At 36.1% G+C, this 19,053-nt stretch overlaps 1 long non-coding RNA gene across 1 annotated transcript; it reads right to left on the minus strand.

The window, feature by feature from the left end:
- Positions 1–8,351: 8,351 nt before the first annotated feature.
- On the minus strand, positions 8,352–13,526 carry LOC136042340 (uncharacterized). Its single transcript, XR_010621259.1, has 2 exons — positions 13,324–13,526; positions 8,352–9,031 (listed from the first exon to the last, which is right to left on the minus strand). It is a non-coding gene; the product is annotated as an uncharacterized LOC136042340 (long non-coding RNA).
- Between the last annotated feature and the right edge of the window lie 5,527 nt (positions 13,527–19,053).

The raw sequence follows: 19,053 nt of genomic DNA on the forward strand, positions 1-19,053 counted from the left end.
AAAATCAATTTTTTGACAAAATAAACTGCATCTTTATGTAAAAGAAGATCTTATACTGGGTATAATGCCACATTTGTGTGACTACACTTACTAGTTTTAGTAACTTAGTCTTATTGATATTAATTTTCAGACCGGTTCTTGCATCCTATGAAACACGCAAGGATGGGTATTATGTTGAAAGTTTTATGCAATGCTAAGTGGGACGTTTAACAAAATAAAATACACTATGTGCACCCAGGCAGGGTTGCCAAAAGGACACTTTTAGTGCCTTTTTGGCACTTTTTCACTCTGGGTGACACCGTGCCACTATTGGGTGAAAAAAGGCAACTTTTTGAAAAAAAGGACACTTTTTGGCATTTTTTCAAAATCAATACCATATGTGTTTATTTCAGTTTTTTCTTAACTGCAACTGCTTTTAATTTGTGCTTTTCAGATTCGTTTTCGTTTTAGGGATTTTTTTATTGTATCCGCACTATTTTCCTTTTCAAAAGCGGAAAAATTCAAACGTGGTAAAACATGTGACTTGCTCAAGAGAGTTTAGAAAAAGTTTTTTTGATAAAAAACTGAAGCAAGGATATAATTGCTGGTAAGTAAAAGCTTAAGGCGTGTTATGTCTTGTAGTCTACAGGAGTATGCAGAGGTGCGGACTGGATAGTAGTTAGTAGCAAACTATCTGATCCTGATCTAATTTGCTTCTGCTTAATCATTTTTTGGACGAGGGTGAACCTCAACAGGTTCTTCCCAAAGTCAACCTAATGGACACACGATTTTCATTTTTTGCGTGTTTGGGGGGGGGGGATAAGGGACCCGATCCAAACTCACAATAAGAAAAACTATGCGGCTTCTTTGTGTGTTTTATAGGTCAACTTCACGAAATTTTCAAGCATTCTTGAAAATTTTCAAGTATACTTGAAAACCCCACTCAAGTTCTCACGCCGTTTGACCGGGGGATCTATCTAAACTTTCAAATATACGAAAAATTATGTTCTCACGCCGTTTGGCTTGGGGGGACCTATCCAAAGTTGCAAATATACTAGAGATATGAGCAAGCTCTCAAGCTAGCAAAACGACCCGGGTTGCGGGGCCCTGGAGCTTCTTGGAGCGCCCTCTGGATGCTTTTTGGGCCCCTATGATCGCTCTAGGTTGTCTTAGATCGCCCTGAGAATGGTCTAGGACCTTATTTGGTGGCCAGGGACCGCAGTTAATACAAACTTACCTCAAAGATATTGGAGTTCCCGTCTCCAGTCTGATAGGGATTGCATATGATAATGCATCTGTAAACACCGGGGTTCATGGTGGATCAGGTGAGTTGTTTCAGGAATCTTTACCACACCTTTTTATGCTTGGATGCACAAGCCATTCACTTGCGTTATGTGCTAGCTATGCATCCAAGTTTCTTCCGGACGGATTGGAGCTCTTCCTGAAAGATCTTACAAACTGTCTTGCAGGGAGCTCCAAAAAAAAATCACAGAGCTTAACCAGATACAGGAATTCCTCCTGTCTACACATTACAAATTGTTACAGATTGCCCATACCCGGTGGCTTTCTCTAGAGGCAGCTATCAAACGAGTTTTGGAAGTGTGGTCACCCCTGGTTACATTTTTTGTGAAACAGTCAAAGGAGCCCTCTACAGACAAAGATTCAAAAGATAAGGCATCCAAGATTCTAGCCTACATGAAAGAACCTACAACGAAGGCATATCTGTGCATTCTGGCTTTTGTGCTTGGTAAGGTAAATACCTTGAACGTCCAGTTCCAGTATGGGGACACAATAATCCACACTTTGATAACAAGCTTCAGATCGACATTGAAAGTGATCATGAGATGCTTCGTAAAACTAGAAATCCTGAACAGAAGTGATGCTTTTGAGTTGCCTCTTGAGCCCCGAAACTACAAAGATCTTAAAGATGTCTTGTGTGGTCCCAACACAGAACCTTATGTAAATGAAGAAGGAGCATCAGGGAAAGCTGTTGAACAGTTTAAACTGACGTGCTTGGGAATCTACGTTGAACCGGTGAAGCAGGTAAGAAAGCGGGTCAATCATAAAGATAAGACGTTACAAGCTCTCGAGTACTTAGACCCGAAAGTTGTCTTGAATGGAACTGTTGAAACGATTAGTCTTTTGACCAGCAGATTTAGCAAACTCCTGGGGAAAAGTCAGAGTGAGATAGAGTCTGCTAAAGACACTTTCGAAAACCAGTGGCTGAGCCTACCAGATTCCAAAGGAGAAAAGATCCTGAAGTCTGGTGGTGAAGAGCTAGTCTCCTCACCATCTTATTTTTGGAAGCTCTTGTTAGATATGAAGAATCCCGACGGCACTCCCAAATTCTTTGAACAATCAAACTTTATGTTGAACTTATTCGCGTTACCTCACTCAAGTGCTGGTGCCGAAAGACAGTTTTCTCAACTAACAAACATTAAAACTAAGTTGCGAAATCGGTTGGAAGTGAAAACTGTGGATTCCCTCATGCATGTAAGACAGATGGTTACTTGTACCGCTGCGTCGGTGGATCGGTGGCAGATTCCGCCAATACTACTTAACAACTTTTCGACGTGGTTCTGTAAGGCTAACGACAAGGATGAGCAAATAGAAAATGAATCTGAACCTGACCTATTTGACTGACTAATCAGAAAACCAAATAACTGAAATCATATTGCAGTAGCAGAAGTTTTTTCTGCAAAATGGTTAAACACTACAAATTGATTTCTTTTTTTTTCTTTTTTTTAAACAAAAGCTGAAGCTTTGAACAGATTTCTTGTACAGGAATTCTGCATTAAAGTTTCCCTTCATACTCTCACATTCTTGTAATTTTCTTCTTTCTTTCTTGAAAAACTTAACCTTTTCTGAACCCACGGTGTGGCTGGACCTCTGTATAACGCTTCTGAATTGGAAACCGATTCATTCTGAATCTGCTCACTTTTTGTAAGCCTTCATAACATGGAATGCACCGTATGTGAAATCCAGCACAGTCTTTCCCTTATAAAGGTCTCTTCATGCTGTTTAGGTTTATCGGTTCGGTCCATCTTGAGCCGCAAAGATGGCAAAGGCCTAGTGCAAAATATTTCGGATTTGCTTAGACATTTGTTGTGCACCTCTTGCTTTTGGTGAAAAGGATTGCGATTAAATAAGCCTTTCCATTGTTTTTACAGACGCCGTCGACCTCTTCTCAGTAGAAAGAGAGCGGGCAGAGACGGATTTTCCTCAAAAAACTATGGCTATTCTTAACACCAAAAAGCCTTTTTCTTTGGTTTTCCGTGCTTTTTCTTTTTATTTCAAAATTTGATTGAGCACATGTGATATTTGTCTTGTCAGTATTTTCAAAGAATTTGACGTTTCTTTGTTTTTTGAAGAATAAATTAGCTTTATACAGAACGAGTGATATTTTTCTTGTCACTATTTCTCTCCTTATCCAGTTTGATCTCCTAATTAATTGATCTCAAGAATACATTAATGTTTGGATGAAATAACGCTGTGGTTATGTATTTTTGCGAGAGCAGCGTTACCAAACGCGTTGGCGAAAGCCAGGTAAAAAGGATATGAAGCACGTTCCAAGCCAAGCGCGTTTCACTTACTTTTCGATATCAGTCTGCGGGGATTGGTCGACAAAATTTTACAGAAGATCTGATATGCTACTGAAGGAAAAAAGGGAGCGAGGGCAATTAAGCCGCGTTGGCAGCGACTTACATCGTATCTGTGGTCTGCTGGCGCAAATCGTTTAAGCCCTGTCTTCATTATGGCGTTTTCCGGCCGAGAAGGTTGGGGTGGCTCATAGTGAAGACAGGTTTTATCGCTGTCTTCGTTTTCTCGCCGTACAGAGTAGACATTTTGGCTGAAAACGTAAAAACAAAACAACACATTTTGTCATTCATCTTAGTTGTAGTCAAACTTTTCTTTATGTTCCTGTAACACCGCAAACACAGCACAAATGATTCAGAATCTTATGCAGTTCCTGAAATAAGCCTGCGCTTTCGAATTTTTTGCCAAAAACGACAAAAATGAAAACTGTCGTCCAAAAAGTGCAAAGTCGGCTCTGGTGCCGGAAAACGCCTTAATAAAAATAGAGCCTTTCTGAGCTTTTGGAAGAAGAATAACTAGTACGAGAACCCGAGAAATTGTACTGAATTCTTTTTCTTCTTCTCGTATAAGGCGATTTAAGGTTTTACATGGGATTTTACTTATTTGAAGAACCACTTTGCTTTTACTTGAAAAGAAGGACGTAAATCTGGTTCTGGAGCTGCGAGAAAACCATTTAAAGCCTTTTTTTGTCAACTTTTAAAGTATATTGGCTAATTTTATAGGAGGACACTAAAAGTGTCCCTTTTTGCTGAATTTGACACTTTAGTCCAAAAAAGTTTTGGCAACCCTGCACCCAGGAGGATACAATGGTATGTTTTCAATATTGCAATAACGGTTAAGGACGGGTATCACGTTTAAACGTTAAGAGAATGTTGAGGGACAGATTGAACCTAAGGAAATTATGTACATCCCAGTTTTTAATGAGCGTAGCAGCAATATTTCAGGAATAGCTAAGATTATTAAGTTGAAAATTTCAGAAAATTTTGATGGGATGTTGAACGGGATCAAAAACCACCATATGCATTCTGGTTTGTCAAAATGATATGTTTATAAGATCAAGGATAGCAAAGGTATTAAGTTGAAACTTTCAAAGAGTGATAAGGGATTTTTTTTTTAACGTGAATAATATGAAAATATACACATTTTAGTTGTCAAAAAGGCATCCGTGCAATATCTCGGGATTAACTAATTGTATTCAGTTGAAGCTTTCAGGGGATATTGAACTAAACCAAACGATACTGTGTGCATACAACTTGTTAAAATCATGTGTACAATATTTCGGAACAGTTAAGGGTGTTAAGTCGAAACTTTCACATAATGTTGAGGGGATGTCGAACTAAACCTAAAGACACATTTGTATCCCGGTTTTCAAAAGGCCATATCTACTGTATTTCAGGAATGGCTAACGGAATTTAGTTGAAACTTTAAAGGATGGTCGAGTCCGACCTCATGAGACACTCATGGATGGAATAAATTTTGATACTGACGCAGGGTAAAAATGGGGGAGGGTGAGAAAACATAAACGTTTCCTCAGGAATGACGTGGGGAATAGGTAATATGTAGTAATTGGAGAGAGTATCTTACAGGGACCAAAGTTTGGAAAGAGTCCCTGATAATGGATTAAAATTGGCCCAATAGTTGTAGATTATTACATTTTTCCTATATAGTCGATAAAACATAATAATTTAGTATTTAGTGGATTGTTCGATATCAATACATAAATAATTTATTTTGTCATTATTTTTTCTTTGAATACCCTTTATCTTAAGTTCTTACATTTCTTTTCTAGATCAACTGCCGTTGAATCAAAACGCTTAGGGGCAAATAAATCAACTATTCTACCTTTAAAATGAATAGTGACAACGGGTTTATTTCCGTGTTTATTTATAGCACATTTCGTTTCTGTAATCGTGTATTCCATTCCAGTGTCTAAATCTTCTATTCTAATTGTTCAATTATGTTTATTTATCATTTTTATTTTACTTAAAAGTTTCTCCATGTATTAGTAAATAATTTTACTAAACAAATTTCCAAATCAAAAATAATTTATATATTAGCATATAATTTGCTATCAATAACTTCCATGATTGCCTTTCTTTCTGAAATTATAACGCAGTAAATGTTATATAGATTAGCAGTTACCTGATCTAATAAAAGTTTAATTTCTAAATTAGTTCATCTAGATCGATAAATATTTGATTCATGCTTTTAAACATAAAACCAAAATGAAGGATATACTGTTTTTAAAAAATCGTATCTTACAATTGTTCCACTATCAACACTTTCATGTTTATATCCTAACTGCAAAATTCGCTGATTAGCGCTAGAATAATCTCCATTATCTTTACTGAAATCACAGTTCAAACCTTCTTGTGGATATTTATATCCATTCAATCCCACTTCAATTCTATTAGAGTCCATATGGTCAAATGCCAATTTCTTCGAGGGGTGCCACTCCTCAAGTGGGAATAGAGTTGACCCGCAAAATCCTCAGTCTTTCAGATACCCCAAAAGGTCGAGGCAGCCCTTTGCAGAGGTCGGTGTCCATAGATCTGAACCATAGGCTCTGTCACATTATTCCGCTTAGTGGATCCTCCCGTGATGGTGTTTTGCTTCACCATGCAATTTAACCCATTACTGGGAAGAGGTTTGTAACTCACGAGATGTGCGCACCCACTGGTGGGTCCCTTTGCACGAGTGACCTTCTTCCTCCTCCACCTTATTTACTGCCCCAGGCAAGGGTGTCTCAGTTTCTACTATTGACCAATTTATATTAGGTTCCTCAAAATGATCTAACATTGCTAGGGATATCAGATGGATTTTAACCATACACATGTGTCAAATCAATGTGTAAAAATATTGCTTAACATAAAAAACAGATATCAATAATTCTCGACCTTTACTAGTAGATTAGCTGTTCTGGTGTTTTTAATATTTAGTAATATAGAAGATATTGATCAAAACAAGAAATATGTATCAATAATATTTACTAATTCTAAAGTTTGATATCAAATATTAGGATTTAAATAAAAAGTATTGCATGATTAAATATCAATTAAATATTTTACTTGTGTACTTTACTAGTTATTAAGAAAATAAGAAAATGTTTTGTCATAAAAGAAATGTTGCTTCGGAAAGCGAATGATTGGGGGTTATTTCAGCATGAATTTTGCTCAAGAGTTATAACATCAAAGGTCATACGTTATTCCTTCAGTTGTTTTCTTTTGTTTTTGTTTATTTTTATACCATTGATCCTTGTCTTTTGAGAAAAAATGGTAAGAGTTTAGCCACTGTGGTTTTTATGGAACGGGTGAATTACTCGCCAGATTGATAGTTATGACGTTGAATTTGAAAAAGTTTATTGACATGATATTTGTATGATATAATTTATGACATTATATTTGGAAAACAATTTGGATATGAGATTATTCTTATCCCAGAACTAATTCAGTGGCAATAATTTGTTGTGGAGCAAGAGCCAACAGTGTATGTATGTCTGCATAAATTATTGCTCATTATAATTGTAAAAATACAACACTGATGGAGCAAAGGAAAAAGAAACTAACAACTTCTAACAAATACAAACAAAACCAAAACAAAGAAGAACTGACAAGAAACAATACAGATAAGGGCAATCTTACACTTGGATAAACATCAAAGGAAAATTTCAAGGATACTTACACCAATTATTTGCTTTCGAGATGTCTCAATTCTGTCCTGCACTGCGGACACTGGACTGGCAACTCCTTACCCTGAGGGTAGGGAGCTGTTGTTAGTTTGGAGTGGTAGCCATTGGAAATAATTCGCATACTTTTAAAAACACTCCTATATATCCTAATATCCGAAGCAGTAAGAAGAGACCAAAATGGCGGAAAATGGGAGCTAAGATGCATACCACACCGTGTGCATCACACTTATAATTTATCTCTTCCATTACTCTAGAGGGCAATTGGGTTGCGACTAGTTTTAAAATGGAAAAACTAGTTTTAAACTGTTCCTTTACCATAAAAAGTATAAATGTATAAATGGCCCGTGATAATTATAAATGAAAAAAAAGAGGAAAAAATTTTCTTGGGTGCTATTAGATATCTTTGGTGTTTTTTCCCTTTTTTCTCAGAGGCAAGCTGAGTTTCGTCTTTGATGTGTTTCTCGTTCTCTTTGGCCTCGCTAAATAGTATATAATAGTATTTATAAGCCCCCACCAAATTCCCATCCCCCTTAGATTTTGAAAAATACTTTATTTGGAGTACTTTATAGAAAACGACTGGTTTCTTTGCACCTCATCCCCCATGGAATGGCGAAAATACCTTTTATCACCTTCTAAATGTTTGCAAATTGACGCTGCTGATTTTCTAACCAAACTTTCAACATCCTGCCCATGACAATAAGGGTTAACGTTTTTGTTTTTCAAGATTTTCAACAGTAATTTAGCCAACTGCGTGCTCTACTTTATTTTAATGAAAATAAAATTACAGAATAATTATAACCGTTAGAATGTTTATTTGAAATTTCGAATCCCTAAAATTTCTTCGTCTCAGATAAGTGCTCCCTCTGTCTCCCCTAAAACTACCTTTGCGCCTTCTCTTGACAAATTTAAAATAGTCTTCTAAATACAAACGTTTTTCGTATTCTTCTTCGTCCCGAACATTGAAGTAAGATAATCATGCTTGGCTGCAATTCGAAGTCGAATTATTATAGATAGCATGGTCTGATCTGATCTGCTGAATAAAAGGAACAATGTCCAGACATGCAACTATTTCTGTTTTAACACTATGTAGTGATAAGGAATAATTTATTTGTGAAAGCAGTAGTAGATTTAGCTCACAGAAATGACAGTATATAAGTAACTTTTTCAGATGTTCTATTAATCTTGGTTGATTACTCTTGGGTTTATAAAAGTATGATACTGAGGCTCACCGAATCCACCATAACGTAGGTAAACCCTATCTTCGCTCTTGGGGCAGCATGTAGTAGATTTACAAAAGAGGGCTGCACTACTGCAAGACACAATCAATGCCAGGATACCTAGCCCCATAAGGGCTGAGTTGATTGCTATACCTGTACTCTCTCCTCTAAAATCATAGAGGAAATTGTAAGTATAAGTTAGATTAGACAGTTCATAGTTGCAATTGCAACAAGATACTCCACAATAGTCAAAGTATTCCATAGTAGTTACTATTCCTTCACATAATTGCAAGGGGTTATCTGAAAGGACATACCCTCTCTCTTCGCCCAGGTAATTTTTTAGTCCGATTGCTCCAAAAACAGTTGGCCCGCAGGTAGCCAATCCTGTAATTACGGCTAAACACAGATGAGTAGCAAATAAGGAGTGATAAGCCCTTTTTGAAGCAGCCACTGCAACGGTTCCTGTCATAATACATGGTATTCCAGCCCAAATACCAGAACTTATGTATTTGATGTTGAAACTGCAAGTGCTAAGGATCCAGTCATTTACCTAAAAGAAACAGATTTTGAGCCATGAAGCTAAGAACCAGTTAGCACAAGGAGTCTCAATATCATTATTTCGAATTAAATAAAAACAAAAGTTTTTTAAATGAAAGTAAGGAGCGACATTAAAACTTAAAACGAACAGAAATTACTCTGTATATGAAAGGGGCTTTTCCATCTCAACGCCCCGCTCTTCACGCTAAAGTTTGACTCTTTCTCTTAACTCTACATTTTAAAACAGTAGTCTGGCACCAAATCATAAGAAATTATTGAGAAGTGTATTTATCTAATGAATAATTAGGATTTTACGTCCAACCAACACTATGTGTTAACTATTTAGAATTTTACATTGCATTACAAAAGTCTGACTACAAAACACAATAAATTTTTAACTCGTTCAATTCGATGATTTTTATATAATTGCATGTTTGAAATTTGAACGTCTTAATATAAAACACTGAAAGAAGTAATTGTTTAAATTTAGGTATGAAGGTATGAAAGGTATGATGGTATGATGTAACATGATATATATATATATATATATATATATATATATATATATATATATATATATATATATATATATATATATATATATATATATATATATATATATATATATATATTTGTTTGCAGGCTCCATACTATACTCTGGCGTGCTGTAGTTTGACCCACTGTCCTCCAAGGTACTGCTGATTCACTTAGAACCTCGTTTCGCCGACAATCATAGTTGCATGGTCTTTCACCTTTATAGCATACCAGTTTTTTACCATACTTTCGAATTTGTTATTATAAAAATTGGACGTGATCAACTTAATACGAATTTTCATTTTTGCATGTCATGCAATTGTCAAGTACTTGGTAGAAGACATCACGTTCTGTAAAACCCTCAGCACCAAAATTAGAGCCATGTTCAATAGAGCCCTCTACAATGAAATTCAATAGCTTATTGAATAAAAACAATCATTGTCCTCTACTGAACGCTGTTTAAACATTAAAATGAATTTCTTGAATAGAAAAACAAAAAAGTCTTGCAACCCAATAGAGCCTTTGAAACCAAATAAGAATGTTGTCCGGTCATAATGATATTAATAGATAAATCTATATCTAAAAGGCTTAATGACAACTTATTGAACTGCATTTAAAATAATAATTGTAATTGACTGCAGTAATTTTCCCTTTGAAAACACCATTTATTAATTACAGTTCTTTGTTAAACAACAAAAAATTAATTGCAAAATTAATTGAGTGAGGGGCGGAAAATGTATCCCAGCCATTTTTCGGATGTACAACGTAATGGAACAAGGCATGGCTAGAGTCAAGCTTCGACAGGAGTTAAATGTTACTTTCCAGGCTAATTTCATGTCGCCCAATGGAAAAAACGTCTTCTCGAGGGTTAACATTGGTTTCGCTTTTTCTCTTTCATGCAGTTTCTCTTTCAATCATACATACCAGCCAGAATTCATTTTGCAATGTCACTTACTGTTCCTGCTTGACAAAATTTACTGTTGGTCGTCAGACCTTAGCTTCGGTTGGCAAAGTCCGTCACAACAGGCTCGGAAAATATTTTAAACAGTTTATTGATATTTTTTTTTCTTCCTTTTTTGCTACGTATGAACTGGAGACATTGTCATGAGTGAATTTTTCTGACAGACTCCAGAAACACTTGGCTGTCATTCTTCTTTTCAGTTTTTGACGAAATGAAAGTCCTTAATTGCCGTCTGTGCTTATTATATTGTAGTTGACCGGGACACAGGGAATATAAATGACGACCGGGACACAGGGACACATCATTAGAATAATGAGGTATAGATCTGAATACGGATTGTTTTTCCCATGGACAATTATATGTTGCATGTTCAAGAGTCAGTAAACCTGACAATCTATTTATATGCACAGACAATGGGACAGCGAAGAATGTTGTATATTCGCATGTTTTACGTAGTTAAAAACATATATTTATATCTATCTTTATTCACAGGTGGGACACAGGGACACAACTACAATGGCGCGTAACTAATATGGCGCGTAACGACTTACGCACGCGGGGGGGCTTGGGGGGCGCGAAGCGGCCCACCAACTAGGTGTTGGGGTGGCGCGAAGCGCCACCCCGACAGCTAGTATATATATATATATATATATATATATATATATATATATATATATATATATATATATTCTACTAGAACTAAAACTAACGATTGTGGTAGCAGTAACCGTTGTCGTTGCAGTCGTAAACAAAATATTAATGGAACCTTTCTTCGTTGCTAAGGCTCCTAGAAAAAAACTTAATAACATGGTAGGGATTTTTCAGTCGGGATTTTTCAGGGTGTAACTTTGCACATTCCTTGGTTCCCCCTCTCCCAACGGACCTTGTTTTATTGGATGCTATTGTGATTCCGATTTTTTCTTCTTAATTGTATCTTTGTTGTTTTAACACTATGTAAAAAATTTTGTATCTACTATTTCAATAACTAATATTTCGATAAGTTAATAATTTTAATAGTAGTTAACTAACATCTGAATTTTTAGATCAGTTTCATTTTATTTTCAGGATAGGAGGATTTCCAAATTCAAAAAGGTGCAAGAAAATCCCTCGATCTGGCACTGACTGTTAGTCCAGCACAAAGACTGTACTTATATCCTCAACTAATCAAAGAGTTCGTGATAACGAACTGAAATTAAGGAGTGCGTATAGCAGCTGTACAGTAGTGCGTACAGTAGCCCGGCTTAATAATAGCTGGAACTGTAAGAAACGGGATCTTGATACCAATAGATATATCAAACGAATCGGTCTATTATTTTGATTTCAAATATCTAAGTTTCATTAAGTTTAGTTTTACCCATGAAAGGTTACGAGCCTGAGAAAATGTGGCTGATTTTCAAACAAAGGGAAAACACCCTTAAAAGCCATAGTATCTTAATGAAAATCACGTCATCAGATTCAGCATATCAGAAAACCCTACTGCAGAGGTTTCAAGTTTCCAGCCCCTATCGGCAAAAATGCGGGATTTTGTGTTTTGTGTTGATGCGTCTTTATTTGTTTGTTATCGTTTGTTGTTTTTTTTTTCCAGGGTGATCGTGTCCTAGAACAGAGGGCTTTTTCGAACCGAAATTAAAAGTTCTATGGCCTTTTTAAGTGACCAAAGAGATTGGAGGGAAACTAGGCCTCCTCCCCCTGCCCTTTTTACCGAAAATCGTTCGATCAAAATTTTTAGATAGTAATTTTGTTCATCATAGTTTAAAGTCCCATTAACTATCTCTTTGGATATAACATGACCCCCAACAGCCCCAGGAAAAGGTATTTAAGTTATAAAATTCAGCCTATTGTTTACGCATAGTATTTGTTATTGGAAAGTATGCATGCATTATTGGGTGGTGGGTGGGAAAGAATTTTCTGCTGGGGGTTTTCCACGGAGGAAGTATCCAGGGGGGAACGTGTCAAGGTTAATTATATAAGGGGGAATTTGCCAGAATGCCTATACAAAATTCCTTTTATATGTCTTGCTTTCTTTTTCTGTCTCAATTTTACGCGTGAAGTTGTTAAGGGAAATTGTCCGGGTGAATTTTCGCTGGGATTGAATTGTTTAGAGGAAATTCCCATGGGGAGGGATATTTCTTCTTGGAGGTGGGGTCAGATTCCGTAGCAATATTTAAAAACGATCACAAACTAAATAAAAAACAAGTTTTTTGAACGTGAAGTAAGGACCAACATTAAAACCTAAAACGAACAGAAACGCTAAAGTTTGAATTTTTTCCTAATTCTTTAAAAACTACTCTTGAACAGAAGCTAAGAAACTTTTTAAAAGTACTAGAAACTTTAGCGTAAACAGCCAGGTATTGAGGAGGGCTAGGAGCCTTCCTAACCGAGTGGATAGGTGCGCTGGATTTAGGATACTTTGTCCAAGAGGGCGAGGGTTCGAGTCCTAGAGTACCCAATTATTTAGTTTAGGACGTGGTCAGTGACTTGATTCTGTATGCTCAGCCAGATTCGACCCTGCTCTAAATGGGTACCTGACTAATACATGGAAGGTAAACAGGAAGGGTGTGCAAAAGCACAGGATGGTTGGTCCTCATCCCCCCATTGCACTTCCTGGCTGAGGGACTTTGAGACGGAGATCCTCACCGCCGGTTCGGACCTTAAGGGTCTAGTGCCGCATCCTTTACTTTTTTTCTTTTTTTGAGGAGGGCCAGTCCCCTTCATATACGTAATAATTTCTGTTCATTTTAAGTTTTAATATTGCTCTTTATTTTGCGCTGAAAAAACTTGCTTTTCATTTGAATAGAAGAAATGCATACAGACGCGGCAAAGAGACATAATCCAACTAAAATCAATGTGACGCCTAGCCACTTGTAAGCACAAACTGGCACATTTCTCGTCATAGTACGATTCTTTCTCTGTAATTCTTTTCACGAGTGATCGCTAGATTTTTCAGTTCTGAGTCTTATCACAATCCAGGCAAAAAAACAGTCTTATCTCTCTGAAAACTGACTCAGTAGGTACCTACTCACTTGTTGTTTTACTTTTATTACAGATGACCGAATCAGAGATAACATTCAACTGCGTATTTTTTACCTTTTTCAAAGAATCTAAACTTTAGTTTTTGGGTTTCCAAGAAAATCAAATTTTTCTGGTACTTTCTTCAAAAAGCAAACATTTGTTTAGAATAGAAAAGCATTGACCCAACACAGGTCACATTAAAATCTGCCTCAGAAAAATCTGAAACGCTATCCAGATTATCCTATGCTGTATCATCGATAAAAAATAGCGCACTAGAAACATTACAACAAAATCATAAATTTTGCCGATTGTTGTAAATATGCAACACTAACCTTTTAGACTGGTTGATAGTGTAAAGTGTCTATCTGTGTGAAAGTTTTAGAGCAATTGGTTTTGGTCTTCAGGCCAAAACCAATGCAATCGAAGGCTGTATAACCAGATTTACACTCTTTAAACAATTCTGCTCCTCAGATTTCCTTGGTCAGTGATCAATTCTATTGAACTGAGGAGATATTGATATCTACTCAGTCCTGTACCAGCTTCAGACTGAAAGGCTCATAAGACCCTTGGCTCATCTTTCCTTGAAATTAATGCTCATAAGTCACAACAGAAAACAAACCAGTTGATACAGACGGCCGTTTCAATAAGCCACCAAAAGACTGTTATGAGATTACCTGAGTTACCCGGCCGAAGTTGTTTTCGACCCATCTCTGGTAGCATATCTGCCAAGTCAATTTCTCTTATTTGGCAGTTACATTCATAAGCAATTGCTGGCCTTGAAATCTTATCCTATAGTGAATCTCTTAACCTCATTTCCTGGTGTTTAATTCAGCATTTGGCAGGAGAGGGCAAGCCTTCAATCGCGCTTTACTCACCGTTCCAACAGATAGAAATCTTTTCAGTTTGAGCAAACTCATCAGCCTCAGACTCTAAAATAGTTATCAAAATAGATGTTGTAATTTCGTTTGCTCAGACAATGAGATCAGAATTCATAGAATTATAGCTCCTGAAATTCCAAAATATGGTTCTTTTCAGTCTGAAGGTGTGCGCTTCCTTAGTAAAGTTCATAAGTCGTATATTAAGCATAGACAGCCATCCTTGTAAATATCTCCATTCCACATTTAGTTGGTTTCTTTGAGAGAAACTATTGTTAAGTGCTAATTCTCTTGAAAGGAATTGTCCGATCAACTGGAGATGACGTTCTTCAGGAGCAATCTCAAGAAAATTTGAGTGGATATGATCCAAGATTGGCCAGATTTTATACAGCTTATAAAGCTCTTGCTCCCAAAGCTTTTTAGGTTTTTTTTTATTATCACTGAAATATGGAAATCGTTTTATTTTGTCCAACCTCTATCTGTCCATTTGGTCAACAACCTGAGGATAACTTGTAGCTGCTCCCCATTAAACACGACAGTAGGGATTTTTCGTCACAGCCAAGAGCAGAAAGACACTCACAAAAACCCTTAGTTCCTCAAGATCAAGACGGAGATTGGATCATTCAGTTTCATGTGTAAGAATATTACTTTGTTCAACAGTGAGTGCAAGAAGCTGATCGTCACAGAACTTTCAGAAATACTACAGTGAAGTTACTTAACAACCTAGAACTAGGTGATGTACTTCTTTACAAATGATATTTTCTTTTTCGATTGCAACCTTTCTCCAGCTATGCTCGTTTTCAACTTTCAATTTCTTCTTTGCTTTTTTGTTTATAATTGGCAACATCTGCTCTAACTGGCTGGAACAGTATGGTCCGAAACATTGTCCTTAGCCTTTTCACTAGCTTCCTTGCTATTCAGCTCTAAAAGGAGGAACCGATGTTTAGTGTATGTGTCTATTTTGATTCATGGTCATCGATAAATTCGTCCAAGCTGAAAAGTTTGGATCTGGATAAGACAAATCAGACAAGATCTCATTTAGTGTTTTTTAAACACACTTGCCAGCTTCAGCTGTATCAATTATTTTACTTTTCACTCTCTTTCTCAGTCTCTCATATGGCTGTGCCATTTAAAAAGGAGACAATTTTTTATTCAATGTTTCATTGTCTCTGTGTCTCTCCCCCGCTATCTGTGTTTGTCTATCTGTTTCTCTCTTTCCTTCTCTTTCTTTCCACTTCTTCTAATTCTCTGATGCAGTCCCACCCTATAAAGGAGAAAAAAGCTTACTCAACGATTCATTGAATAATGTTTTCTATTTTGATTATATCCCATAATTTCAGACCACGGTCGTCTGTTTGTGCATTTTTGCAACAAGCATAAATACATAGTTTTATACTTCTGACATATAACGGCTTTGCGATTTTTTTATAGAATAATAAAACACGGATTCCAGCTGAGTGTAAGAAACTAAAAAAAATTGTGTATCTTTTCCTTTCAATTCCGATTTACAAGGAAAAAGTTTGCCAACTATTTCGCTTCTTTCAGAAATCGTTCAAAAAAAGTTTCGCTTAAAGGGATTTAACCATTTATATTTCTGAGTAATAAATGACGATTTTTTTTGCATACGGTATATACTGGAGACATGTCATGAGTCAATTTTCTGGAAGACTCCAGAAATGCTTGGCTTTTGGCAAAATGAGAGTCCTTAAATGCCGTCTATGCGTTTTGTATTATAGAAGTATGCACATAATCTTTTCGTAGTGAGGGTGAAATGTAGATCTAACTTTCTGAAAAATTTCCCTTCTGAATTTTTTGTGACGGGAGGAGTCTTATCAAGCTGAAACACTATTTTTTGACTGCTTGCTATGTTATGCAAAGAAGGTTAATGGTTTTTTAAAGTCCTGTTTATATTGGAGGTGGCTTCTAAACTAATTATATTGTTATAAGTCACATACTCCGAAAGCAAGCTCCCAAATTTTTTGAATTATTATTCCCGAGAAATAAATAACTATTTTCTAATATGAATAAAACTAACAATTGCAGCAGCGGTAACCGTTGTCGGTGTAGCATTGATTGAACTTTTCTTCATTGCCAATGCTCCTTGAAAAAGGCCTAAGGCAAATTAGGGACTTTTCAGTCCTCGCTATGCTCTGTGATTTTATCAGCAGAGTTTAACTTTTCAAAATCTTTTATATCCCCCTCTTTCCAAAATAACCTAACGATCTGAGGTTCTAACACTAAGGAATTTCTTTTTGTATCTAGTAAGTTGATAATTAACATCTCAATAATTTTAATAATTGTCAAATAAACTCCGTTGCTTTAGATTAGTTTCATTTTCTTTTCAGTGATAGTACTGCTACTACTACTAATACTAACAACTCACCGCAGCACCAAGCCGCCTGAGGCCAAAACAGCTACGCACGCTGCTCTTCAATCCGAATCTATTCAAAGCTCTTTACACCCTCCCAGAAAATTCCCATTTCCTTTAAATGCTTCTTTATGACATCCTCCCACTCTAGACAAGGATGACCTGCTTTCCGTATAGCCCTAGAAGATTGGCCGAAAAGGACAATTTTCGGCAGTCTGTCATCCTTTCATCCGCAGAACGTGCCCTAGACATCTCAACCTTTAATTCATTATAGCCCTAGAAAGAGGGATTGAACCGTACTTTTCGTACAATCTACTGTTTGAAATACGGTCAGTCAGTCGGGTACCCGGGATAATCCGTAGGCAATTTATCTAGAAAACATTATCTTATATCTTCATCCGCTTTTCGGAGCGCCCATGCTTCAGAGCCATATTCAACCACAATCATCATTGGACCTTCCAATGTTCTAATCTTGGTTTGCAGACTTATCTTCCTATTCTTCCAAACTTTTTTGAACTGTGAAAAAAACCACCAGAGCCTGTTCTATTCTACTTTCAACATCTTCACTGCTCGTACCATCTTTACTAACAATGCTATCAAGGCAAGTGAAGCTGCCTATCTGATCAATCTTTTCTTTACCCAACAGCAGTAAAGGAAACACTGATTCTGGACCAATTAACTCATCCATTCAATATACATCATTTTCAGTCAATTTAATATCATTTTAACATCAAATACTGCACATTTTCAACATTTTTCATTCCTGCATTCAACATGAAAACATGTCCTTGAAAATCAAATTTTGTCTCATTTTTATACTTTTTCATAATGTAAACAATAGTTTTAAGCCCCACCTAGATGACCCTATCAATGTACCCCTTTTCCAATTGAATTTGCACCATTCTAAATTAAAGTCCTGGCATTTTTAAAATTTCGTATCATGAGCTTTAAGATCAAAACGTGTCTTTTGAAATAAGAGTTTAATTATATTCCATATTTCATATAATACCGATAAAATTTAATAATTTAATATTTAGTGGACAGTTCGACATCAGTATCTAAATAATTTATTTTTTCTTTGTTTTTTTCTTTTCTAACCTTTAAAATCATATATTTATCTAATTTTGTTAATTTCTTTTGAAGATCAGCTGCTTTAGAATCAAATCGCTTAGTTGCAAATAGATCAACTATTTCAGCTTTAAAATCAATAGTAATAACGAGTTTCTTTCCATATTTAGTTGTAATACATTTCATTTCTTTAATCGTATATTCCATTCCAATGTCTAAATCTTCTTTCCTAGTTGTTCGATTATACTTTTTTTCCATTTTCATTTCGCTTAAAAGTTTCTCCATTTATTGAGTTATGAGTTCTGAGTTGAGTTCTGAGTTGTTTATTTAACAATTAATTCAAAAACAAAGAATTATTTCAAGACAATCTCCCCCATAAGTCTCCATAGCCAGGAAAGAATAGGGGGAAAAAATACCAACACAAAAATATAAACAAAATTCAAAACAAAATTGAGTCGCCCACATTAATAATCCCCAAAAATGAAAATAGAGATATTTTGAATCAAGCAAGGGTTCAAATGAAGATTGGTTAGTTTTCTCAATAAGAGTCCTTGCTTTCTCATAAAGTTTTGAAAGCGGCTTCACAGACGAGGGAAAAGTTGACATCCAAATAACCGAACAATATGAAATATAAAAATGAACTAGGCTGCAAAAGAAGATTCTAAGATCGACCCTGGAAATATGTATTTGGGCTTTCTAAGGATTCCAAGAATCCCGGAGACTTTCATTTTAATCAGGTCAATATGATACTTGAAGGAAAGATTTTCGTCAAGCAAAATGCCTAGGAATCGAACGTGACGATCTTTTGGTCTATTTAGAGAACCTCTTAATATGTGCATTTTATTTAAGTCAGGGCAAGCCATAGAGACTCTGGAGAAAATGAGAAAAAATAACTCTCTGACATTCAAGGCAATATAACACCTCAAACCACTAGATAACTCTTTCAAAAAGGGCTATCATCCTTGAACGAAGATCAGACTCAGTTCTACCAGTTGTGCCAAGAGTACTGTCATCAGCAAAAGCAATAAGTGTATCCTGTAAGGACAAACTCTTGTCAAAACTAGTGTCGAATGCTGGTTGACAAAGATCACAGCAAATGGTAGGATTTAAATTTTTACCGCACTAACAAGGTCATTGTCGTAGATTAAAAAGAGTATAGACCCAATGACAGATTCTTGTGGAACACCAAACTCTATTCCAGGAGGGTTAAAAAAGTG

This window comes from Artemia franciscana, chromosome 2 (genome assembly GCF_032884065.1).
Source record: "Artemia franciscana chromosome 2, ASM3288406v1, whole genome shotgun sequence".
NCBI classification, from domain to species: Eukaryota; Metazoa; Arthropoda; class Branchiopoda; order Anostraca; family Artemiidae; genus Artemia; species Artemia franciscana.